General features: G+C 42.9%; 1 protein-coding gene and 1 long non-coding RNA gene across 8 annotated transcripts in view; one reads left to right on the plus strand and one right to left on the minus strand.

Moving 5' to 3' along the window:
- LOC134898281 (uncharacterized) overlaps positions 1-4298 on the minus strand; it is a 143167-nt gene extending 138869 nt beyond the window's left edge. For both annotated transcript variants that reach the window (XR_010172198.1, XR_010172197.1), the window contains exon 1: positions 4141-4298. This is a non-coding gene — a long non-coding RNA (uncharacterized LOC134898281). The remainder of the gene's footprint in view (positions 1-4140) is intronic.
- Positions 1-26556, plus strand: part of LINGO2 (leucine rich repeat and Ig domain containing 2) — a 2057065-nt gene that overhangs the window by 1631712 nt on the left and 398797 nt on the right. For all 6 annotated transcript variants that reach the window (XM_063914082.1, XM_063914083.1, XM_063914084.1 and 3 more), the window contains one exon: positions 5614-5675. The gene's annotated coding sequence lies outside the window, so the exon portion shown is untranslated. The remainder of the gene's footprint in view (positions 1-5613; positions 5676-26556) is intronic.

The following is a 26556-nucleotide window of genomic DNA, read 5'->3' on the forward strand; positions in this document are numbered from 1 at the left end:
ATGGTGGAAGGCGCATGCTCTTCACGTCCAGTGTCGGGAAGGTCAGGCATCGCAACCGACACAATTGGACTCTCCTTGTGGATTTGGGATTTCGAAGAATGCACAGTTCTTTGCTGTGCTGCTTTTGCCAGCTTGAGTCTTTTCATTTTTCTAGCGAGAGGCTGAGTGCTTCCATCCTCATGTGAAGCTGAACCACTAGCCATGAACATAGGCCAGGGCCTCAGCCGTTCCTTGCCACTCCGTGTGGTAAATGGCATATTGGCAAGTTTACGCTTCTCCTCCGACAATTTTATTTTAGGTTTTGGAGTCCTTTTTTTACTGATATTTGGTGTTTTGGATTTGACATGCTCTGTACTATGACATTGGGCATCGGCCTTGGCAGACGACGTTGCTGGCATTTCATCGTCTCGGCCATGACTAGTGGCAGCAGCTTCAGCACGAGGTGGAAGTGGATCTTGATCTTTCCCTAATTTTGGAACCTCAACATTTTTGTTCTCCATATTTTAATAGGCACAACTAAAAGGCACCTCAGGTAAACAATGGAGATGGATGGATTGGATACTAGTATACAATTATGGACGGGCTGCCGAGTGCCGACACAGAGGTAGCCACAGCCGTGAACTACCGCACTGTACTGTGTCTGCTGCTAATATAGACTGGTTGATAAAGAGATAGTATACTCGTAACTAGTATGTATGTATAAAGAAAGAAAAAAAAACCATGGTTAGGTGGTATATACAATTATGGACGGGCTGCCGAGTGCCGACACAGAGGTAGCCACAGCCGTGAACTACCGCACTGTACTGTGTCTGCTGCTAATATAGACTGGTTGATAAAGAGATAGTATACTCGTAACTAGTATGTATGTATAAAGAAAGAAAAAAAAAACCACGGTTAGGTGGTATATACAATTATGGACGGGCTGCCGAGTGCCGACACAGAGGTAGCCACAGCCGTGAACTACCGCACTGTACTGTGTCTGCTGCTAATATAGACTGGTTGATAAAGAGATAGTATACTACTAATATTATATATACTGGTGGTCAGGTCACTGGTCACTAGTCACACTGGCAGTGGCACTCCTGCAGCAAAAGTGTGCACTGTTTAATTTTAATATAATATTATGTACTCCTGGCTCCTGCTATAACCTATAACTGGCACTGCAGTAGTGCTCCCCAGTCTCCCCCACAATTATAAGCTGTGTGAGCTGAGCAGTCAGACAGATATATAATATATATAGATGATGCAGCACACTGGCCTGAGCCTGAGCAGTGCACACAGATATGGTATGTGACTGACTGAGTCACTGTGTGTATCGCTTTTTTCAGGCAGAGAACGGATATATTAAATAAACTGTGTCTGGTGGTCACTCACTATATAATATATTATGTACTCCTGGCTCCTGCTATAACCTATAACTGGCACTGCAGTAGTGCTCCCCAGTCTCCCCCACAATTATAAGCTGTGTGAGCTGAGCAGTCAGACAGATATATATAATATTATATATAGATAATAGATGATGCAGCACACTGGCCTGAGCCTGAGCAGTGCACACAGATATGGTATGTGACTGAGTCACTGTGTGCTGTGTATCGCTTTTTTCAGGCAGAGAACGGATTATAAATAAAACTGGTGGTCACTATCAGCAAAACTCTGCACTGTACTGAGTACTCCTAATGCTCCCCAAAATTAGTAAATCAAGTGTCTCTCTAATCTATTCTAAACGGAGAGGACGCCAGCCACGTCCTCTCCCTATCAATCTCAATGCACGTGTGAAAAATGGCGGCGACGCGCGGCTCCTTATATAGAATCCGAGTCTCGCGATAGAATCCGAGCCTCGCGAGAATCCGACAGCGTCATGATGACGTTCGGGCGCGCTCGGGTTAACCGAGCAAGGCGGGAAGATCCGAGTCGCTCGGACCCGTGAAAAAAAACATGAAGTTCTGGCGGGTTCGGATTCAGAGAAACCGAACCCGCTCATCTCTAGTTACACTAGTAATTCAATCTTCATATTGATTGTTATAGCGGTGGCAATGTACATGCGTTTTCTCTGTTCAGAGCATAATAAAATACTTCATGACAATTGTAAGCATGTTCTGTAATAGATTTTTTTCCTTTGTTACTTAGTATGTTTTCAATTTTACACAAGTTAAAAATTTGTTACAATATCTAAATAAAAGCTGGTAGTCAGACATAAGCTGGATCGGGTGGAAATTAAACATGTCCAATTATTATTGCATAATTTCACAAGGAAGCCTAGATTTGTATAAAAACTACATATTTTAGTGGCGGGTCCTTTGCTTCATAATAATACCACATATTTATTCTTATGTTATCCAGCCAGCATAAACAAATCAATATTTATTTGATTCCTAACTATTGGTTGTATACAGAATATGTATGAAATGACTGTGGTGTAGGTTGGTGCTTTGGGCTTGTGGGGCAATGAGTAGGGAGATGCAGATGCAGCTGGGAGTTCACCCTGGAAACGGTACACAAGTAAATAATATATTTTATAACATGCTATTGGTAACATATATAGTAAGATTTTAAGGATGTGTCAATTATAAGTGGATCAGTAACCATGGTGGACATGAAAAAAAAAAACACATATCCTCTCAGCCATTGTTTAGAAGAACATCCATTTACAGTGGGAGAAAATGTACCATTAATTACCTCCTTCATTAGATCATTATGCTTACGGGGCTGCTATTGCAGGCTAACTATCTTTCCTCGTAATGGTGCATTAGGCTTTATAAATCTAACATCTTGAAGACATACATCGTAACAATAGAGGCGCCCTCTCCTATCAAACGTGCTAAGAGCATGAGATTAATGTCTCATTTATAAACACTACATTAAGGCCGACCAGACATTTTATAGAACTTAATACATGGAAAGTGAAAATTAAATATGGAGAAAAAAAAACCCCCAAGCCTGTGAGGCTACATTTGCATTCACCAGCATTACAGGCACTGCCTTTCAGACACTGTACATGTGACAGGCATACTAAGCCTATTTCACACAACACATATCCATATGCAGTGCTTTGATCATCCTCTATAGTTTAGTTACAAAGGCTTTCTAGCTGCAGGCACTAGTCTCAGGAATCATTCTCCTGTAAGATATATTATAAATACACTATTATTTCCTATACCAGGTCTACAAATCTGCACATTCACCTAAAGTTTACTTGTAAACAGATGCCTGTGTTATACACATATTATTATGTCCAACTCCTTCATGTGACATCAGCAGCACATAGCCCATGAAGTACATCATGTGTCGTGCGCTGGCTTGGTGGGTATTATAGGCGTTTCTATAACAGGTGCAATGCACACACTGCACCCATGTTGTTTTATACTTACCTTTCCAGAGTCCTGTGACGGGCACAGCAGCCTCGCGGCAAAAATCACTTTGAAAATGCCCGCTACGCATGCGCAGTAGGAAATTTGTCACCGGAACATGGCGGGTGCAATGTTTCTGGGGACATGTGCATGCACAGCAGAGTTTGCACATGGGCCCCTCCTTTCTTAACCCCCCCCCCCCTTCCCCGTCCGTGGTTAAATAAGGTGTGTGATAGGCCATCTGCATACATATCACTCATTGCTGTCAGGGGTAAAAGGGGCAATTTATGAGAGTTGTAAAAAGGGATGAATATCTGCTTTTGGGGCAAGGGTGTCGGTATTTTGGAAACACCACAGTTTGTGGACTGTTTGCATGCTGCTGTGGGGAAGGTGTATCGTGACTGGTCAAATGGCACCATTGCGAATAACTGATGTGGAAATGGTGAAGCACCACGTGCCATTGATATGAAAGGTGAACATCCTCTACAAAGGTGCATGAGGGCCGAGCGACACGCTACAGTGGAGCAGCTCACCATCAAAACTAACCTTGGGGTTACCAGACGTGTGTCTATGATGACAGTTCAGCCCATCTAGCTGCTGTCTGTGGTGCTCACGGTGGTTACTCTGGCTATTAGCTAATAATGTGAATCGCCCGTGTACATGTTAATAAGTATGCAATTATTATAATATTTAGACAAAAGTGCATTGTCTTGCTAGGTTAAACAAACTACACAACTGCATTTAAAACACCAATCCGATTGATCTACAATAAATAATAAGTATACTACAATACCTTCATATAAAGTCAATCACATGCAACACATTTGGTGATGTACTCATGGCTATTTTCATGCATTCTATGTAGATTTGTCCTATGCTGTGCTCAATAGACAGAGATATTGCAAAGCTTTCATGCACCATGGGCCACACCTCCTCCTACTCCAGTGTTACATTATGATGTAACAGAGAGGGGTCTGGGAAGTTGAGCATTAGGCTGTTGTGATGTGGCTCTCCAAACTCCAGGGCAGTGTTTCCCAAGCTATGTCCTCTTGGCCTACTAACAGTCCTGTTATTAAGGATAGCAGTACTTGTGACTTAATACCTCAGTTATTTTGTTTTAACCATCTGTGTTAAAGCATGGATATTCTACATTTTGGACTGTTAGTGTGACTTGAGGACTTAGGTTGGTAAACACTGCTCCAGGGTGACATGCAAGTTTAGTATAGGTACCCTTGTGGCATCAATGGTGCTGTCAGCTTTGGCCTTGCTCCCTAACTGCAGCACCACTCACACCCCCCAAGTTTACGGCCCTGATCACTGATCCTTTGAAACGTTTTACCTGTCCTCAGTAGATAAAGTTATTTCTTTAAGGGGGACATTTAATAAGCAGTGATAAGAGCGGAGAAGTGAGCCAGTGGAGAAGTTGCCCCATCAACCAATCAGCAGCTCTGTATAATTTTATAGTATGCAAATTATAGATGTTACTTCAGTGCTGATTGGTTGCCATGGACAACTTCTCCACTGGCTCACTTCTCCGCTCTTATCACTGCTTAGTAAATTTACCCCTATGTGCCAAACAAATTATAGTCTTTTGGAAGAGATGTTAGAGGTAGAGTGAGCAGTGCTAATGTGTTTATCATAAGGATCAGCGACACCTGTTTATTACAAGTGGTTAAATGCCAATTAAGTGAATATAATTAGTGTAGAGGTCTGGGAACTTACAGTTTTAACTGATAGTGGTCTTCCTTCTTTTGCACTATGACATATCTCCAATCCATCCCAATTTCAATGGGAGAATTCCAATCTGAAGGCTCTGTCCCAGTGTCATGGTCCGGACTGCATTGTCCCAATACATATGCAGTTGAGAGGGCATGTCCATTCAGTGCTGGTATGCATAACAGGTGTGCAGCAGTGGTTACAGAGTGATAGGAGGTTGGTCAAGGTAGGTAAAGTGCAGTCCAGTATTTTTCAGAATTAGGTTTTTCCAGGACATGGCCATGCTCCAATGCTAAGAGGTATGCGAGGTATGCAATGGGATCAACCATGAAAGCAATAAGACCGTATACATTCGGATTGTAGATAGTTATAGTAAGTGTTATAATAGATGCTTATAATGTCATAATGCAGAAATTAATCATAGATCTTAGTAAACTGCAAAACAGTATTGTAGCGTATTTTGAATAATATGTGTGTGATTTTGGAAGGCTGATCGATCAGCTCTATGTGTGTTCACATATAAATGTATTCTCTGTATCTGTTTTTTTAGGTTGTTTATGTTGGCTGGATCGGGTGACTGACAGAAAGATCTTCACGCTTCCCACAGACTAGGTGAGAGACTGTTCCTATATGTTTCTATAACAAACATGCAGCTCTAAATGTGCATTTTCTGAATGATATCCATATGTACCAGAAATGGGCTTTGTTACTTGTCTTTGATACTCATCTGCCTCCTCGGAAATGGTCCTTAACAAAAGAACAAAATGTGTGTGTATGAAGCAGTCATGCCATTTGTGCCTATGTTTGCAGGATTCATCTGTTTTATAAAAAAAAAGGTGTATGGATTTACCATGCAATATGGTGTGTCTGTGGCGGAAATATACCATTGCACATCTTATAATGGGAGTATCTTATTGGCTCAACGGAGTTCCTTGTACAATGTGGCTTTGAACATATGTTAGCTTGGTTATGCACTCAATCCAAAATAAATGTACTTATATGAGTATTATTAGGGGAGGCAGATACAGAGCAGTTGGACAGAAAGATGATCAGAGCAGCAGCATTTAAGATGGATTAGAGTGGAGAGAGATCAGAGTCAGGAAGAATATACAAGAGGTTGCAGTAATCTAGTCCAATGATGACCAGTGAGTGGATGCAGGGCCGGCAACAGAAATCTTGGAGCCTGGTAAACTCATATTTTTGGGGCCCCCTATCCCCCCAAGGTAGGTATAGGCTAGTCGGCCATTGGCTTATTCACATCCTTCATCTCTTTCCAGCCTTGTCTGTATCGCTCCAGGCCTTCAGCCTCATCCTCACCTCCTCCAGCACCATCCTTCCCATCAAAGATCTTTGATTGATTATGCTGGATGCCTCAGTCTGGATCAGCAGCATACAGGACACTAACTGAACTGCCGAGTTTCCTGAGGGTTCGGGGCCCCTCAGAATCACAAGGCCCGTCACAACTGTCCCCTTTGACCCCCCCCTGTCGCCAGGCCTGAGTGGATGAGACTCTTCATTGCCAGGATAAGAAAGGGTCTCATCCTAGTGCTAATATGCAGGTGGAAATGGTATGAATGGGAGAGGGCATGAACGTAGGATTTGACAGAAAAGTTAAAGTTAAGAACAACAGTTTATGTTACCTTGTCACTCATCTCAATTTGGAGATGGGACATCAAAACCCTAAGCTCAATTTTACCATAAAAGTTACCAACATGACAATTACTGGTGGGGGGAGGAAACATCGGGCTCTCACCATCGATGGCTCCAAAAAATAAGATGGACATCAACTTCAAAACATCAATGTTTAATAGATGTTTTTGTTTTATGTCTTTAACTGTTTTTTCTGAGAAGTCAGCCAATCGGAACACCGTAGGAACCAAGAAGTAGAATATAAGGATAGAGAGGTCTATATACTAAGACTTGCATGTACATAAAGTGGATGGAGATAAAGTACCAGCCAATCAGCTTCTGCCATGTTACAGGCTGGGTTTGAAAAATAACAGTTAGGAGCTGGCTGGAACTTTATTTCTATCTACTTTATGTCTCTCTGAGGCTTAGTACATCGACCCCCTTAGGGGTCTGTTCATGAAGCAGTGAAAAGTATGGAGAAGTGAGCCAGTGGAGAAGTTGCCCATGACGACCAATCAGCTGCTATGTGTAATTTTATAGAATGCACTTTTTAAATGTTACCTCAACACTGATTTGTTGCCATGGGCAACTTCTCCACTGGCTCACTTCTCCACTCTTTTCACCTCTTCGTGAATAGACGCCTTGGATACAGATAAAGTGGACTGAGATAAAGTACCATACTATCAGGCCCTAACTGAATTGTTACAGGCTGTGTTTGATAAATAAGTTAAGAGATGTATTTTTCTTTCTCCAAAGCTTAAATCATCACTGGTATAAATTCATTGATCCCACACTATTGGTGTGTGTGTGTGGGGTAGGGGGGGGAGGGGAGGGAGTTAGGGGGTTCTAGGGGGAGGGGGACTCATTCACTGATTTAATAATATTGATATTTGCAAATAAATGTAAATATCTAGCTCACTTCTCTAACATGTTTATTTGGGAGTTCCCTCTCTGTTTCTAGTACTTGTAATTGCCTGTATACTTTGACCCTTTCCACTTGTCTCTCACTAATGATTATTTTTTCCTTTATTCTACATGTGTAGTGCCCCTTTTTCTGACACCTGTGCAAGTTGTGTTAGTTAAGGCATTACTTGAGCTCTCCTCTAATTGAAGGAAAGTGTAGGAGCTGTAAGTGGGTTGCTCCAGGGCATAATCTAGATTTTGTGACTCAAATTAGCACAATAATGCTTTTAATCGGTGACTGATTCACTACTGTTTTAAAAGACACTGTACTAATATTTCATACATTTAGACACAGTTCTACAAACAATCATATTTTATACAGCTCTATAAAATATATGACCAAAAGTTGCTACTGAGATATATGAGTCATAGAGGGTCATTCACTGTTCTTCCTAATTATTTACCATATGCAGTTGCAGTTATGTGCTAATATGGGCAGAAGCTAACCCGTTCAAAAGGACGCTCATTGCGAACACATAATTTGCGTATGGCGTCGCATGATTGCAAAAAATATCGCTAACATCATCGCACATCAAGTCGCCATGCAGAACCACGCACAACCACACAGAGTGCCTCTGAAGACGCGCAGGCTGAGCTGCTTTCCTGGCATGAACAGGCCACTACAATAGCAAGTGTGATCGCAGCTAGTAATATATGCATACCCAGAAAACACCATCTTAATGGCCATGACACGCCTGCATTAGTATGACCACTCGTCATTATCACACCCAAATGCTGAATTTCTGTCACTCACTTTGCGACTAAAATCTTACTCTCAAAATACTTGCTGCACGTGCGCACTGCAGCTCATATGCATATGCTGCAAGGACGTGCGGTGAGCTAAATGGCTCAGGAGGCACTGACTAGCGCCAGAGCCAGATTTACATGCACTATATGAGCCAAAGAGTACATCTGGGCATTATACACAGGTGTAGCAGTATAAATGCCTGGAAATTTGGTGAGTTTTGATCAGAGATGTGCGGATAAGATAAGGAGGTGAGGCACTCCAGAGTTCTGGCTATAAAAATGATTAGAATAATGCAAAGAAGATATTTCAAACATATTCTTTGTATTTTTCATATACTTCATACAGTAAAAACTCTGGCACAAACGTTAGTAAGACAGGAAAGGCTCTGACTCACCCGCCTCACCCCACCGCACGTCACTGATACGCTGTGCAAAAACATTGATTGACATTGGATGCTTTGCGCATGCCCCTGAATGACCCCCATTCTATAGTATAAAATGAACATTTGTCTTCACAGTAGAACATACGTTTGCAGCTCAGTTCTGATCTTCAGTCAACAGTGTAGATGTGCTCAAAATGCATATGATTCTCCATGGCCCATACTTGTGTGCGCTCAGTTTTACAGCATGCGCAGTGCGAAAACAGGAAGATACAGAGGTGCTTTTAACTCTGCTCTGCATCATCTTTAGAATTATTTTGTGTGTCATTTTGCTGCACCAGAATATGGGCACGCACCTACAGAGCTAGACATTGTTAGCACAGTTCTGTTGTTTTTCCTTTTTCTGGCAAAACCACACTCATGTGGTTTGGTTCATATTTGGATTCGGTTTTGTATTTATTGAACATTTTTAAAAACCGCTGAAATCATGTAATTTGGACCTGTTCCTATAGTATTATCAACATCAATAACATTAATTTCCAGTCAATTTTGCCAACCCAAATGGCTCCTGAAAAATGTCTGAATATAATCCAAAACCCAAAAATTTGCATCTAAGATCCGAGAAGCGACACTATGGGAAGATCCAAAACCAGGACTTGGTTCAACTTGGAATCCCAAGAGATTCAAATTGGGACTTGGGCCCTAATTCAGACCTAATCACAGCATCACAAATGTTCTCTAATGGGCAAAACCATGTGCACTGCAGGGGGGGCAGATATAACATTTGTAGAGAGAGTTAGATTTGGGTGGGTTATTTTGTTTCTGTGCAGGGTAAATACTGGCTGCTTTATTTTTACACTGCAATTTACATTTCAGTTTGAACACACCCCACCCAAATATAACTCTCTCTGCATATGTTATATTTGCCCCACCTACACTGCACATGTTTTTGCCTATTAGAGAACAATTTTACTGCTGCGATCAGGTCTGAATTAGGCCCTTGGTTCGACTTAAAGCCCCTAAATTCGGGTGGATTCGGATTGTTAAAAAACCGAACCGCGCATCTCTAGTCAATAGGCTTTGCACTTTAGTAAATGGCCTTTAGAGAATAGACAGATATCTTCTTACTTTAAGTTGATGAAAAAGAGGTAGCTCAAAGAGTGTAGTTTGTAATGCACAGGCAGCAAGGTATATTTTTATTCGATCAGAAAGACTGATGTGCTGAGAATAAAAGGTTCATTTGTGCTATACCTTCTATAGTACATGGAGAATGAGGACATTTCTGCTATCAGCAATTATCTCTGTAGGTACAAGTAGCAGGTTTGTTAGTACACTATGTTCATTTAAAGGCAGACAAGCATTATTATTTTATGTAACTCTGGTTATAAAATAAATGTGGTTTATGTGGAAGCTTCCTATAATGTTGGCTAGATTGCACCTTAGAAAATAATTTTTCATGTAATTTATAGCGCCGCGTGTAATATCCGCTTTGATCTGTTGTCTGCAGTTTAGACTAATGAATGACAAGCTGTAATTGGTTGCAGTGGGTTATGGCATTGTATGCCTCCATGTTTTTCTGCGGCTCTTCCATATAGGAGTATGCACTTATTCAGTACATAATCTTAGTGTGTCATACTGAACGCATTTACATAATTTGGAGACAACAGACAACGTTTTACTGTCTGTTAATTCATTATTATACTGTATTTGTTTATTAAGGTTCTGATTAATCTGAGTTTTTGGAGCATGCAGTTCATTATTTATCACCGAATGAGTTTGAACAGCTTTTTAATGATTTTCTAAAGTTTATTATTTTGTAAAAATCACAAAGACATTCTCAGGTCGCCCAATGTGAAGCAAACTAAACTTTTATCAGCATATACTCTCTTTAAAGTGTGTTCCAAATGGCTGCGTGCTGCAGTCACTGTGTTCTCAGTGAATGTAATCACTTTGGAGTAACTGGCAGGAAGACGCACATGCTGCAATTAGTGTCACTTTGTATCTCTGAAATTTGGATCCAGAGCTGGTGCGTTTGGAACAAAAATAGGTTTCGGATATTATCCAATGCTAGTGTACAAGACTACAAGTGCACATAAGTGTTTCATCTGTTTAACAATCCTCATCCTGGTTAAATCCTCCTGGCTATGCTGTTGGCAAGCTGGTGTAAGTGCACTATCCAAGCAATTGCATGCACTCTGGGATAGGACATCAATTGACTCAATTTGATTTCAGGGCTCAGCAAAGTAATCAAGGCACTAGTAGGACACATCATTCACACTAGGACAATATTGCTGGATGTCCCTCACTATAAGTCCTCATGCAGAAAATAGCATGGTGAGCAAAACAAATTGATTTGATCATGTGTTTAAAGCTCAGTATCAGGTTTATGTATTTTTGTGTGCCAAATGGAAGATTTTCAGGATTTATTGTCAATAACAGTTCTGTTATTGCTAATTTGGGATGCAGATACAGACCCTTATGTTTAATGTGTATACTGTTTATATATATATAAATGCTGAATATATTTTTTAGTGATCTTCCCAATTATTTTGCTGTTAAGGCAGCTAAAAAACTGATTTTGTAAATAATTTCCCATTTATATATTGTTTCCTTTGTTAGATACATTTTACCACACAGTTGCTGAGGCAGAACTTGAGAGTGGTGGGCCCAGGTGCAAAAATATAAATTGGGCCCCAACCCAAGTTCACAATTTGCCACATGGCAGTTGGTGACAGGGAGAGGAAGAGGGTAACAGCATAAGGCAGGGGAAGGCAGAAGGTGATAGGAAGGAATTGGTTGACAGGGGTACAAGCACAATGTCCTGCACATTGTGCAGAACAAGGGTCATGTACCTTTGATGGGCCTAGCCTGTAATTCACAGACAGCAGTGAATCAAAAATGTCTTTACAGCTATCTGTTAATTAGAGGCAGTATGTGGCTGTGATCATCAGCATTGATAGGTGTCAAGGCTTCTTTAGCAATGTGGCACACACAAGGTCAGTCCTGCCTCTCTAAGGTAAGGGGCAGGTCCCTTAGGCAGTGGTGCCCACCCCGCTCTCTGCACTATGCCATTCATCTGACAGTGCTCAAAAAAGTCTGGGGGGGGTCTTTTTTTTTGGGGGGGGGGGGCAGGGGATTACTCCTTGCTGGTCTGGGCCACAGTGGGCCCCTTATTCCTCAGGGGCCCCAGTGCAATGCACCTGCTGCGCCAATGGTAGTTCCATCTCTGCACAGTTGGGCTTGTGTATTTCTTGGTCCTAAGCTGTTTTTTTACTTTTTTATCTAAAAGTGTATTTTTTGTATGTTCTCAAAATAAATTGGAGCCCTATCTAATTAGGAATCCCATCCTGCAGCAAATTACATACCTCACACAAACGCTCCTCATCTCTCAGTTAAATCATGTCTTAGACATACATGCCCTTTCCTAGTGGTTCCCAAACATTTATGAATCACAACGCCCTAGAGTTTTAGAATTTTTTCATGGCACCCAAAGGTCAAAAGTTTTTTTAGAGACATTTCAAGAGAAATATTAAATTAAGTAAATTGTGTTTATATGTCATCCTTAGGTTTAATTATGTGGTGATGGACAAGATTTGCGTCTATTTGTCCACATATAATATGATTGATGGTCACCAGCACTGGTTTTGCCTATTACATTGACCATAAATAAGTTTAATTGGCCCTGGACCACCAATCCAAAGCACCCCTGCATATGCCCTGAGGCACCCCAGGGTGCTTAGGCACACAGTTTGGGAACCACTGCCAAAACCTAAACCTTACCTGACATGTTCTATGTACAAGACCCTTCCTAGCTACCATATAATGCACCCCCTTCACACAAGCTAGTCCCTGGAACACCTACTATTTCCCTCCCCTCTGCAACTTTTATACCATTGATAAATTCTACTCTTAGGGGTAAATTTACTAAAGTTTCTAAAAATGAAAAGAGGTGATGTTGCCCTTAGCAACAAATCAGATTCTGTCTATTGCATAAAAGAAAATGGTAGACAGGGCAGATATAACATGTGCAGAGAAATTTAGATTTGGGTGGGTTATTTTGTTTCTGTGCAGGGTAAATACTGGCTGCTTTATTCTTACACTGCAATTTAGATTTCAGTTTGAACACACCCCACCCAAATCTAATTCTCTCTGCACATGTTACATCTCCCCTCCCTGCACTGCACATGGTTTTGCTCATTAGAGAACAGTTTTGCTGCTGCTATCTGGTCTGAATTAGGCCCCCGGTGTACTGTATGTAACATTAACTGCAATGTAAAAGTGTTCTCTTTCACATACTGTAGTACATGTCAGTCCCCACCGCTGTGCTGCCCTCTCGACATTGGATGACTAGTTACACAGTGTGAATCATTTTATAGCTGTGGATTTCAAAGCGAATGACCTTGCAATAACAATCTGTTGTGTTTGGGTATATTTAATAAAATATACATATTTGATAAACACATAATCATTGGGATGTCATTACACTTTCTACATTAAAAATGTAACATTGCGTTAAAAATTGTTCTATTTTGCTTTTTGCATAAATTGTGTATTGCTTGTGAATAGAAACTAAATGATAGAGGGCACAGAGCACAGTGCAATGCTATATACAAAATATAAATGCTTTCCAACAATACGCGTATTATTAATTTTATACTTTACCTAAAACAAAAGCCTTAGGGTAGATGTATCAAGTCTTGGAGAGAGATAAAGTACCAACCAATCACCTTCTGCCAATTATTAATACACGTCCTGTAAAATGGCAGTTAGAAGCTGATTGGTTGGTACTTTAACTTTCTCCGATTAATCTCTTTCTAGTGCTTGATACATCTCCCCCATTGTCACGTCTACATGCCGTGTGAACAATGCTTGATTTACCTTGTCATAATAAGTGCTATTGGTCAGTTAATTTCTTCTGTTTCAAATAATTTTATTGCTTCAGGCTCAAGTAATCTGTTCATGTTCTCCTGACAATTGACTGAAACTTGACAGATGCTTCATGATTTTAGGTTTTATTTATAAACCTTTTTCTTTCCATTTTAGTGTTTCTACCAGATAACAAATTCTGGCTTTCCTTTACTCCATGTTTCCACAAAAGCAAGCAATTGTCATGTCACTGAAATAAATGATTTATTAGTGAAAAATCTGTTAAATGTTTTGAGATTTCCCAAATAAGGTGGTGGTTGAGTCTTTAGTGAGATTAGATCCTAGAATTGACTAAAACCTTCCAGACATGGTCATTATCCATGATTGTCAGTTTCCTTCTAGGAACTGCTTATCAGATGACAATTTAAGATGTTATGACTATCTAGCATGTAATGATGTTCTTCAATATGCCACTGTTTGCTTGTTGTGGCAGCACTGGACAGAAACCTCAGTATGGCTTGATGATATTTGCATATCAGCATTTGTTGTTGATCTACGACAGTCTTTTCCTGAGTGGTGTCTATTATTGTCTGTGTTTGTTTTGGTGTGCTGTCGTCAGAATGTCGGAACCTACATTAGAGCAACAAATGAACATTACATTTTTGTGAAACTTGTAAGGAGAGAAAGCCAAATCAGAGAGCTGTTAGTGCAAGTTTACGGGGATAATGCTATGAAAATAAAAGCCATTTCCAAGTGGGTGAAACGTTTTTCTAAGGCAAGAGAAAGTGTCACTGATGATGAGAGATCAGTTCGGCCAGCAACAAGCAGAACTGAAGAAAACATTGCAAAAGTTTATCAAATTGTGCGTGAAAATCATTGGCTGACTGTCAGGAGCACAGCAGTTCAAGTGAACATTGACAAAAACAGTTTTGAAAATATTAACTGAGGGTCTTGACATGAGATAGGTGTGTGCAGAAATAGTCTCAAAGGATCTCACTGAAGAACAAAAGCAAAGAAGAGTCAATGGTGGTCATTCCGAGTTGTTCGCTCGTTGCCGATTTTCGCTATATTGCGATTAGTCGCTTACTGCGCATGCGCAAGGTTCGCAGAGCGCATGCGCTTAGTTATGTTACACAAAAGTTAGGTATTTTACTCACGGCATAACGAGGATTTTTCATCGTTCTGGTGATCGTAGTGTGATTGACAGGAAGTGGGTGTTTCTGGGCGGAAACTGGCCGTTTTCTGGGCGTGTGCGAAAAACGCTGGCGTTTCTGGGAAAAACGCGGGAGTGTCTGAAGAAACGGGGGAGTGTCTGGGCGAACGCTGGGTGTGTTTGTGACGTCAAACCAGGAACGAAACTGACTGAACTGATCGCAATGGCTGAGTAAGTCTGGAGCTACTCAGAAACTGCTAAGAATTTTCTATTTGCAATTCTGCTAATCTTTCTTTCGCAATTCTGCTAATTTAAGATACACTCCCAGAGGGCGGCGGCTTAGTGTGTGCAATGCTGCTAAAAGCAGCTAGCGAGCGAACAACTCGGAATGAGGGCCAATATTTGGTAAGACCTTTGGAAGAGGCAAGATGACCTTATGGGCCATATCATCACAGGTGAAACATGGATCTTCCATTATGACCCTGAAACAAAGCGGCAAAGTGCACTATGACCAAAAAAGTCCCATCAGTCCAAATCAAGAGTTAAAACACTGTTCGTAATTTTTTTTTTCTTATATTAGAGGGATTGATCATTATGAGTTTGCAGTAACTGGACAAACAGTCCATTAAATTTACAATTTGGAAGTACTGAGAAGGCTGCAAGAAAAAGTTAGACGGAAATGACCCAAACTTATTCCGAACAACTCATGGATCCTGCATCACCTGCAATGCACCTGCTCACACGGTACTGTCTGTGACAGAGTTTATAGTAAACAAATAACTGTGTTGAAACACACTCTCTATTCACAACATCTAGCCCCCAATGACTTTTCACTGTTCCAGAAATATTGAAAGGAAGGCCTTTTGATGACATGATGACATCAGGGGCAATACGACAGTAGCTTTGAAGGCTAATCCACAAAACCAGTTCCAAAATAGTTTTTAAGGGTGGACTAGGTGCTGTCATTGGTGCATAGCTTCCCAAGGCAAGTACTTTGAAGGCGACCACTTATATTCAGCAATGAAGTACAATGTGTAGCACTTTTACCGTGATAAGTTTGCAAAGTTAATTGTCAGACCTCGTGTGATCGAATAGTCATTATTTTACCAATTGTTATGGTATGATCTCCATCAAAAACTTCATTATTAGCATGTAGCTGAAAGCTCTACAGTGTTGTGTAGAGTGGGTATTGGAAAGATACAATGGTTAATTAATGAGGTGGGAAGAATCGATCAGGCAAAGGTATGGTAGGCTAAAGTGAATAGGTGAGTCTTGAGAAAGAGTTTGAAATCACTGAGGGTCTGATAAAAGGGATAACATTCCATAGGTTTAGGTCTGCACAGGATATGTCTTGGAGATGGGAGTAAGAGGTTGTAATGAGAGATGTAGGAGGGAAACAAGAGGGTAAAAGTTGTATAGTTATGGGATCCTGTTTGTGAAAGGGTGGATAGAGGGATTGGCAGACAGAGTGATGTGAAAGAAAGCTTAGTCTAGCTCAATGCTGAGGAGAGAATGTAGATGAAAAAATCAGTTGAAGGGGAAATCACAGAGTAGGTGCCAGTCAGTAGCCAATATAAGAGATGATAAGGGATAGACAAGTGTACCTTAATGCTAATATCATATAAAGTTTATCATTTCTGTAACTATCTATGTGCGTAGCCCAGGACTTACTCCTCCAGTGTGAAGAAATCAGGCTGATCGGGGTCGGAGCTGACGTCACACACCCTCCCTGAAAACGCTTGGGAACGTCTGCGTTTTTCCAGACAGTCCCAGAACATGGTCAGTTACCACCCCCTAACGTCCTCTTTTTGGTGGTCATTCCAAGTTGATTGCTAGCTGCTTTCGTTCACAGTGCAGCGATCAGGCAAAAAAACGGCAGTTCTGCGCATGCGTATGTGGCGCAATGCGCACTCGCGTCGTACTCTTACAACTAACGTTGTAGTTTCACACAAGGTCTAGTGAAGCTTTTCAGTTGCACTGCTGACCGCAGAGTGATTGACAGGAAGTGGGTGTTTCTGGGTGTCAACTGACAGTTTTCAGGGAGTGAGTGAAAAAACGCAGGCATGCCAGATAAAAACGCAGGCATGACTGGTGAAACGTAGGCGTGGCTAGCTGAACGCAGGGCGTGTTCGTGACGTCAAAAGGAACTAGATAGTCTGCAGTGATCGCAAGCTAGGAGTAGGTCTGGAGCTACTCTGAAGCTGCACAAAATTATTTTGTAGCCGATGTGCGACCCTTTCGTTCGCACTTCTGCTAAGATACACTCCCAGAGGGCGGCGGCTTAGTGTTTGCACGGCTGCTAAAAGCAGCTAGCGAGCGAACAACTCGGAATGAGGGCCTTTGTCTATTACTTTGCGAACGCCCATGCGATCAAAATTTTCTCACCATCCTGTTGCTGTTTGGCAATGCGCCTGCGCATTGCAGTGCATATGCAGTAATTTGATAATCGCCCGCTGTGCTAAAACGCACAGCAGCGATCAGTTCTGAATCAAGCCCTTTATTTCCATCCATTTTGCAATTATAGCGTGTGCAGCTGTTAAGGAGCCCTAGCCATACCTGCTCACAACCTCCTGCATCCGCCCACTGGGCCTAATTCAGACCTAATCACAGCAGTAAAATCTTTCTGTAATGGGTAAAACCATGTGCACTGCAGGTGGAGCAGATATAACATGTGCAGAGAGAGTTAGATTTGGGTGGGTTATTTTGTTTCTGTGCAGAGTAAATATTGTCTGTTTTATTTTTACACTGCAATTTAAATTTTTGTTTGAACTCACCCCACCCAAATCTAACTCTCTCTGCACATGTTACATCTGTCCCCCCCGCAGTGCATATGGTTTTGCTCATTAGAGAAAAATGTTGCTGCTGCGATCAGGTCTGAATTAGGCGCACTCTCAAAAGAGCATAGTGAACCAACACATGTGCAGTGGGAATATGCAGTGGATTTTGTATGCTCAGATGAGATTCCCATTCTGCTCTTTTGAGGGGACAGCAAGTGGCCAGGAAGGCCAGAGTGTCATCTCTGGGCCCTTACTCAACACATTTGCACAAAATGTCATAGAATAGAAAATGAGCATATGCACTATGTCTTTTGGGTGGTCTTCAGTTTACCGGCGGCCGGGCTCCCGACGACCAGCATACCGGCGCCGGAATCCCGACTGCCGGCATCCCGACTGCCGGCATACCGACAGCTTTTCTCCTTCTTGGGGGTCCAAGACCCCCCTGCCCACAGCGTGGCCAGTGCAGCGAGCCCGCAAGGGGCTCATTTGCGCTTGCCCAGCTGTCGGTATGCCAGTGGTCGGGATTCCGGCGCCGGTATGCTGGCCGCCGGGAGCCCGACCAGCAGCATAACATACTGTCTTTTCACATTTGCTTTTTTAACTGACCTTTCATACCTATCTCTAAGACAAGTACGATACCCGTATTGGATAAACGTACAGTATGCAAATATGAACCACCCAGATTAAGGAGCGGATGTACTAAGCCTTGGAAATGATACATTGGAGAGATATAAAGTACCAGCCAGTCAGCACCCAACTGTTGTGTAGTGACTGTGTTTGAAACATGACAGCATTTTAACTCTCTCCACTTTATCACAATCCAAGGCTTAATACATCGGCCTGTATGTATTTTATTATTAGTGTAAGCAGAATTTACTTCTCAATAAAACAATTGCGTACAATTATACAATAAAATTTACATATTGTATACGATCAACTGATGTCTGCTGCTTTTCAGCCCACTTCTTTCCTCCTCAACCTTATTTCCATTGCTCTTCTATCCTGCTTAATGACACTTAGTGCCTAAAGTACTGTATGCACAAGATAAGTCTTAATTTGCATAACATTTGCATCTTATTTTCCCGAATGACCACTAATGTCTAATTCTGTGTATTTAAAATGACATTAATGGTACAGTACATTATTGTCTGTTTGTGAATATAATGCTCACTTTTTACTCATAGCTCTTCTTGCACACAGTAATTACCCTAAAGACAGCAAGCTGATGTGAGTGGGATACAATCAGAGAATAAATTAGGCAAAATTTGAATACACATTTACTATTCTGTCATATTACAAAGTACTTACTGGCAGAATACTGAGTACCCCAGTCCCGAGCATAAACATAATAATAAGATTTTACTTACCGGTAAATCTATTTCTCGTAGTCCGTAGTGGATGCTGGGGACTCCGTAAGGACCATGGGGATAGACGGGCTCTGCAGGAGACATGGGCACTTTAAGAAAGAATTTAGATTCTGGTGTGCTCTGGCTCCTCCCTCTATGTCCCTCCTCCAGACCTCAGTTAGAGAAACTGTGCCCGGAAGAGCTGACAGTACAAGGAAAGGATTTTGGGAATCCAGGGTTAGACTCATACCAGCCACACCAATCACACCGTATAACTCGTGATAACTTTACCCAGTTAACAGTATGAACAATCACAGAGCATCAGATAAACTCTGATGCAACTATAACATAACCCTTATTTAAGCAATAACTATATACAAGCATTGCAGAAGAAGTCCGCACTTGGGACGGGCGCCCAGCATCCACTACGGACTACGAGAAATAGATTTACCGGTAAGTAAAATCTTATTTTCTCTAACGTCCTAGTGGATGCTGGGGACTCCGTAAGGACCATGGGGATTATACCAAAGCTCCCAAACGGGCGGGAGAGTGCGGATGACTCTGCAGCACCGAATGAGCAAACACAAGGTCCTCCTCAGCCAGGGTATCAAACTTGTAGAACTTTGCAAAGGTGTTTGAACCTGACCAAGTAGCCGCTCGGCAAAGCTGTAATGCCGAGACCCCTCGGGCAGCCGCCCAAGAAGAGCCCACCTTCCTTGTGGAATGGGCCTTAACTGATTTAGGCAGCGGCAACCCAGCCGCAGAATGAGCCTGCTGAATCGTGTTACAGATCCAGCGAGCAATAGTTTGCTTTGAAGCAGACGCCCCAAGCTTGTTGGAAGCATACAGGATAAACAAAGATTCTGTTTTCCTGACCTTAGCCGTTCTGGCTACATAAACCTTCAAAGCCCCGACCACATCCAGTGACTCGGAATCCTCCAAGTCAGTAGTAGCCACAGGCACCACAATAGGTTGGTTTATATGGAAGGATAAAACCACTTTCGGCAGAAATTGTGGGCGGGTCCGCAATTCTACTCTATCCGCATGGAAAACCAGATAAGGGCTTTTATGTGACAAAGCCGCCAATTCTGACACACGCCTAGCCGAAGCCAAGGCTAATAGCATGACCACCTTCCACGTGAGATATTTTACTTCCACCGTTTTGAGTGGTTCAAACCAGTGTGATTTCAAGAAACTCAACACCACGTTAAGATCCCAAGGTGCCACTAGAGGCACAAAAGGGGGCTGAATATGCAGCACTCCCTTTACAAACATCTGAACTTCAGGCAGAGAAGCCAGTTCTTTTTGAAAGAAAATGGATAAGGCCGAAATCTGAACCTTAATGGAACCCAATTTAAGGCCCAAAGTCACTCCCGACTGTAGGAAGTGAAGGAAACGGCCCAGCTGGAATTCCTCCGTAGGGGCATTCCTGGCCTCACACCAAGCCACATATTTTCGCCATATACGGTGATAATGTTGAGCCGTCACATCCTTCCTAGCCTCTATCAGCGTAGGAATGACCTCATCCGGAATGCCTTTTTCTGCTAGGATCCGGCGTTCAACCGCCATGCCATCAAACGCAGCCGCGGTAAGTCTTGGAACAGACAGGGCCCCTGTTGCACAAGTCCTGTCTTAGAGGCAGAGGCCACGGGTCCTCTGTGAGCATTTCTTGCAGATCTGGATACCAGGTCCTTCTTGGCCAATCCGGAACAATGAGTATTGTTCTCACTCCTCTTTTTCTTATGATTCTCAGCACCTTGGGTATGAGAGGAAGAGGAGGAAATACATAGACCGACTGGAACACCCACGGTGTCACCAGTGCGTCCACAGCTATCGCCTGAGGGTCTCTTGTCCTGGCGCAATATCTCTGCAGCTATTTGTTGAGGCGGGATGCCATCATGTCCACCTGTGGCAGTTCCCACCGACTTGCAATCTGCGTGAAGACTTCTTGATGAAGTCCCCACTCTCCCAGGTGGAGGTCGTGCCTGCTGAGGAAGTCTGCTTCCCAGTTGTCCACTCCCGGAATGAACACTGCTGACAGTGCGCTTACGTGATTCTCTGCCCAGCGAAGAATTCTGGTGGCTTCTACCACCGCCAGCCTGCTCCTTGTGCCGCCTTGGCGGTTTACATGAGCCACTGCAGTGATGTTGTCTGACTGAATCAGAACCGGTTGGTCGCGAAGCAGGGACTCCGCTTGACGTAGGGCGTTGTATATGGCCCTTAGTTCCAGGATGTTGATGTGAAGGCAAGTCTCCTGACTTGACCACAGCCCTTGGAAATTTCTTCCCTGTGTGACTGCCCCCCACCCTCGGAGGCTTGCATCCATGGTCACCAGGACCCAGTCCTGAATGCCGAATCTGCGACCTTCGAGAAGGTGAGCACTCTGCAGCCACCACAGGAGAGACACCCTGGCCCTGGGGGATAGGGTGATTATTATTAACCGATGCATCTGAAGATGTGATCCGGACCACTTGTCCAGTAAGTCCCATTGGAAGGTCCTCGCATGGAACCTGCCGAAGGGAATGGCCTCGTATGATGCCACCATCCTTCCCAGGAGTCGAGTGCAGTGATGCACTGACACCTGTTTTGGTTTTAATAGATTCCTGACCAGTGTCATGAGCTCCTGAGCTCTCTCTATCGGGAGATAAACCCTTTTCTGGTCTGTGTCTAGGATCATGCCTAGGAGAGGCAGATGAGCTGTAGGAACCAACTGCGACTTTGGAATATATAGAATCCAGCCGTGTTGCAGTTACACTTCCAGAGAAAGTGATACGCTGTTCAGCAACTGCTCTCTTAATCTCGCTTTTATGAGGAGATCGTCCAAGTACGTGATAATAGTGACACTTTGCTTCTGCAGGAGCACCATCAGTTCCGCCATTACCTTGGTGAATATTCTCGGGGCCGTGGAGAGACCAAACGGCAACGTCTGAAATTGGTAAAGACAATCCCGTACCGCAATTCTGAGGTATGCCTGATGAGGTGGATAAATGGGGACATGAAGGTATGCATCCTTTATGTCCAGAGTCACCATAAAATCTCCCCCTTTCAGGCTTGCAATGACCGCTCTTAGCAATTCCATCTTGAACTTGAACCTTTTCAGGTATATGTTCAGGGATTTTAAATTCAATATGGGTCTGACCGAACCGTCTTGTTTCGGGGCTACAACATAGTCGAATAATAACCCCCTCCTTGTTGAAGGAGGGGAACCTTGACCACCACCTGTTGAAGATACAATTTGTGAATTGCAGTTAACACTGTTTCCCTCTCGTGGGGGGAAGCCGGCAGGGCCGTCGGTGAGGGGGCATCTCCTCAAAGTCCAGCTTGTATCCCTGAGACACAATATCTATTGCCCAGGGATCTAACAGGGAGTGAACCCACTTGTGGCTGAACTTACGAAGGCGTGCCCCCACCAGGCCTAGCTCCGCCTGTGGATCCCCAGCGACATGTGGTGGATTTTGTAGAGGCCGGGGAGTACTTCTGTTCCTGGGAACTAGCTGTGTTGTGCAGCTTCTTTCCTCTGCCCCAGCCTCTGGCAAGAAAGGACGCAACTCGGACTTTCTTGTTTCTTTGTTCGAAAGGCTGCATTTGATAATGTCATGCTTTCCTAGGCTGTGCAGGAATATAAGGCAAAATATCAGAAGTACCAGCTATAGCTGTGGAGACCAGGTCCGAGAACCCTTCTCCACACAATCCTCAGCCTTCCATATGCCTCTTAAGTCGGCATCATCTGTCCATTGCATATTCTACAGGACACGTCAAGCAGAAATCGACATAGCTTTGACTCTAGGACCCAGTAGACTCATGTCTCTTTGGGCATGTTTTATATATATATATCTCTTAAGACAGCATCTTTAATATATATATCTCTATATATACATATATTTATATATATATATATATATATATATACATACTAGGGTCTCAATCTCTGCTGATAAGGTATCTGTCCACGCTGCCACAGCGCTATAAACCCATGCCGACACAATCGCCGGTCTGAGTAGTGTACCAGAATGTGCACACTATCTGCAGGATCCCTGAGAATAGCTGTTACGTCAGGGCTACCTTTTGGGCAAACGTGACACCCTAGGGGAAGATTCCCATCGTATCCTGGCCCTAGTGGGGAAAGGATACTCCCTGAGAATTCTTTGTGGGGAAACTGCAGTCTCTTGTCTGGAGATTCCCGCTCTCTTTCATCATGAGAGGAGGGAAATTTACCTCAGCTTTCTTCCCCTTAAACATGTGTACCCTTGTGTCAGGGACAGATGAGTCATCAGTGATATGCAAATCATCTTTTATTACAATAATCATATATTGAATACTTTTCTGCCATTTTGGCTGTAACTTTGCATTATCGTAGTCGACACTGGAGTCAGACTCCGTGTCGATATCAGTGTCTATTATTTTGGATAGTGATCATTGAAAGACTCTGAAGGTCTCTGCGACATAGGGACAGACATGGGTAGATTTTCTGTCTGTTCTCTAATCTTTTGTGCAATAAATTCACCTTAGCACTTAATTACACATATCCAAACAGGTGTCGGCGTTGTCGACGGAGACACCCTCTCACACACATATTTGCTCCATCTCCTCCTTAGGGGAGCCTTTTACCTCAGACATGTCGACACACACGTACCGACACACCACACACTCAGGGAATGCTCATCTGAAGACAATTCCCCCATAAGGCCCTTTGGAGAGACAGAGAGAGAGTATGCCAGCACACACCCCAGCGCTATTAACCCAGGAATAATACAGTAACTTAATGTTAACCCAGTAGCTGCTGTATATATTGATTTTTGCACCTAATTATGTGCCCCCCCCCTCTCTTTTTACCCTCTTCTACCATGTAACTGCAGGGGAGAGGCTGGGGAGCTTCCTCTCAGCGGTGCTGTGGAGAAAAAAACATGGCGCTGGTGAGTGCTGAGGAAGAAGCCCTGCCCCCTCGACGGCGGGCTTCTGTCCCGCTTTCATGTACAATTTTGGCGGGGGCTCATACATATATACAGTGCCCAACTGTATATATGCAAACTTTTGCCAAAGAGGTCTCTAATTGCTGCCCAGGGCGCCCCCCCCCCCCCCTGCGACCTGCACCCTTACAGTGACCGGAGTATGTGGGTGTAGTGTGGGAGCAATGGCGCACAGCTGCAGTGCTGTGCGCTACCTCAGTGAAGACTGGAGTCTTCTGCCGCCAATTTCGAAGTCTTCTAGCTTCTTTCACCCGGCTTCTGTCTTCCGGCTCTGCGAGGGGGACGGCGGCGCGGCTCCGGGATCGGACGACGAGGGTGAGATCCTGTGTACGATCCCTCTGGAGCTAATGGTGTCCAGTAGCCTAAGAAGCAGGACCTATCTGCAGAGAGTAGGGCTGCTTCTCTCCCCTCAGTCCCACGATGCAGGGAGTCTGTTGCCAGCAGAGCTCCCTGAAAATAAAAAAAACCTAACAAAATACTTTCTTATAGCAAGCTCCGGAGAGCTCACTAAACAGCACCCAGCTCGTCCGGGCACAGATTCAAACTGAGGTCTGGAGGAGGGACATAGAGGGAGGAGCCAGAGCACACCAGAATCTAAATTGTTTCTTAAAGTGCCCATGTCTCCTGCGGAGCCCGTCTATCCCCATGGTCCTAATGGAGTCCCCAGCATCCACTAGGACGTTAGAGAAATTATGTATGTAGAATGGACTATTTAGGTGGAAAGTGCAATGTATCTTAGCAGCAGTATATATTCACTAACATAGAATGATCAGTATAAATTATTAGATCTACACTAATGGTTCTTATGCATTAGGTCGACAGGGTCAAAAGGTCAACATGGGATATGTTGATACTAGAAAATGTCGACAGTGTCAAATGTTGACATGGAGATGGTCGACACAAAAAAAGTAGGCTTTTTTTCGTGTTTTGTCACTTTTCTGCCACAAACAAGCCTCATTAGTGTACCGTCTCCCCTTGCATGGCTGGCTTCACTTGCCATGCTTCAGGCAAGTCTCCTTGCTGCGCTTGGCAGAGGTCACTGTTCCCAATCACACTCCACGTGGCTGGTAAAGTATGAAAAAATAATCTAGAGTCATCCACACAGTATGTGTGTCAACCATTGTCATGTTTACCTTTGACCTTGTTGACCTTTTGAACCTGTCAACCTGTTGAACTGTCTACCTTATACATTTCAACTTTTTGAGCCTTTCGACATAATGACCTATTGACTGTAGACCTTTTTAGTGTGGGCCTATAGACCGGATAATCAGGAAAATAATTGTGTGTACCATGAAGGTAGCAGGTGGGGGGGGGGGGGAAGGTTCCAAGCAGTCCCTATGGGAGCAGACTCTTGTTGAATTCTGTATACTAGTCAACCAGGAAATTTAAATGAATATTAAATTAATTGTATTGTATTATCAGTTCATTTTCTATAAATCCACAAAGGTTTAAAGAGAACTTTATACCAGAACCAGCTTCTTCCATACTTGAGTTAGAGCTCAGTAATTTATATACTGCTGATACTGATGGTTACCGGTCCACAATGTGTGGAGTCAGTACATGGCCCAGTAAGCTCTGTGTGGGGAATTCTTCTCAGAACACATACGGACACATTTATTCTGGAACTATGCAAAATTCCAGAAGAAACTGATGAATGAGATGAATATTCAGCATCAGGGTTTTAAAATGCTGGCTCACCATTACAATTGGTGTAGGTAATGTCATAAACAGAAAAAAATCTGTGATTTGATCAATGCTACAGTAAATGAAGTTACTAATCACCAATAATAACCAAATCTCCCATTCTACTCCCAGTATGCTTTTCTATTCTATGCAGTGCATCAGAAGTGATACTGTACTTTAGCTTCTGCATCAGTATGATTAGCAGAATCACAATTCTGAGCAGCCTTTCCAAAGCTGAATAGTGGATATGTGCACGGCAGAAACACCATGGTTACCGAAATATGCACTTTGCTAAATTACACATTGCATTGTTATTATTAGCTGTCAATTTAGTCAATCATAAGCTAGAAAAGCACAGAGAGTCATAAAGCAACACAGGGACACTGTAAATCTAGGCACTCTAAACTGGTTTTATATAAAACTCATAATGCGGCATATTCTACCTGGGTGGGAACGGACATTACTGTACATCATCACTAGTCCCCTGCACCAATTTACCCATCACCTAAAGTATAACCTTCTGTACTCTGCGCAGCCACAATAGCAATGGCCAAACCTGACTTTTGCTGAAGAGCAACAAATATTTAGAAATATTTAATGCAGTACAAAAAAAAAATCCATATTTCTTATTTTAACTGACGTTATATGTACTGTTAAAGTGCATGCATAGAAGTATATGACTCATGCATTCCAGCAATTAACTATTAGAGAGTAAGATAGGAATCCAAGCTGAAACCAAAGTCTCTTTAAGAAATTAGATAAACTACCAATGATTGGATTGGAGACCACAGTGATTTTGAAATATGACCAAATAATTCTCATTGGCAGGGCTTGAGATATCCTGCAAATACGAGCCCATCCCTGCAATGTGTAAATAGTTAAATGATTGCAAATGTGATTATTTCACTTCTTTATAGAGGTTCTGCTCTTGCACAGTCTACTGACTACTAATGTGCTACAGCCATTGACTGGGAGGGTCCCG

This window comes from Pseudophryne corroboree, chromosome 1 (assembly GCF_028390025.1).
Source record: "Pseudophryne corroboree isolate aPseCor3 chromosome 1, aPseCor3.hap2, whole genome shotgun sequence".
Classification (NCBI taxonomy): domain Eukaryota; kingdom Metazoa; phylum Chordata; class Amphibia; order Anura; family Myobatrachidae; genus Pseudophryne; species Pseudophryne corroboree.